The sequence below is a fragment of the Triticum dicoccoides genome, chromosome 6B, assembly GCF_002162155.2.
Source record: "Triticum dicoccoides isolate Atlit2015 ecotype Zavitan chromosome 6B, WEW_v2.0, whole genome shotgun sequence".
Classification (NCBI taxonomy): Eukaryota; Viridiplantae; Streptophyta; class Magnoliopsida; order Poales; family Poaceae; genus Triticum; species Triticum dicoccoides.
The window spans coordinates 24,652,411-24,653,483 of NC_041391.1; the positions used below are offsets into that span (position 1 = coordinate 24,652,411).

General features: G+C 62.3%; 1 pseudogene; it reads left to right on the forward strand.

Annotated features, from left to right (window-relative positions):
• The first annotated feature begins 710 nt into the window (after positions 1–710).
• Positions 711–849, forward strand: LOC119327091 (annotated as a pseudogene).
• The last annotated feature ends 224 nt before the right edge of the window (positions 850–1,073 follow it).

Here is a 1,073-nt window from a genome sequence, read left to right on the forward strand (position 1 = left end):
ACACTCGGAGCCGCGCCCTCGCCATCGTCCGCCTGGCCGCCAACCTACGGCATTGGGGCGCCACACCCATCGGCCTACGGGGTGCAGCTGCCCACGCTGCCTCAAGGGTCTGCGCCCCCTGTGCTGCCCGGAGCCCCGGCTGGCTCGGGCCATGGCCCCGCCCCTGCAGGCGCATACTCGACGTCACCATACGCGGGTGCGCACCTGGCGCTCCCCCCAACCCGGAGATGGATCCGATGATGGGCTGCTACGCGCCACCGGCACAGCCTCATGCGGATCACATGATCGCGCCGACACCGTTTTACTTCTCACACCTCCTTCCGGTGAAGCTTACGCCGGATAATTATTTGTCCTGGCGAGCTCAGGTGCTACCCCTTCTTCGCAGCCGCTACCTGGAGGGCTATGTCGATGGCTCCATCCCGTGCCCACCGCCGTATCATCCAGCGTACCACGTGTGGGTGGCTCAGGATCAGGCGATTCTCTCTGCTATCCAGTCATCGCTCACTCCGAGCATGTCGTCGCTGGTCATCTTCGCCGCGACGTCCCGAGATGCTTGGTCGGCACTTCACAGCAGCTTCGCCTCGCAGTCTACGATGCATGCTCATGCCATACGCACCGAGTTGGGGGAGACTAAACTTGGTGGTCTCTCTATCACCGAGTACTTTAACAAGATGTCGGGTCTTGCGGACACATTGGCCTCAATTAGTCGGCCCCTTGGAGATGAGGAGTTCAGCACCCACGTGCTCAATGGTCTTGATGATGATTATGACAATCTCGTCGATAATATTCATGGTCGTGAGGCGCCACTTCCGCCACGAGAGCTATATGCACGTCTTCTGGGCCGTGAGCAGCGCATCAAAGCGCGCCGTGGCTCCCCGAGCTTCATATCTGCCAACGCCGCATCCCGTGGTAAGCTGCAGAAGCCGTCACCATCCCCGGGCGGGAAACCGGCGGCCTCATCCTCGTCCTCGTAGGCCCGCGCTGCCCCGCCCTCCATCACTGGCGGCACTCGTCCGGTGGCTTGCTGCCCTAGCTGTGGTGCTCAGCAGGCTTGCCAGCTGTGTGGCCTTGAG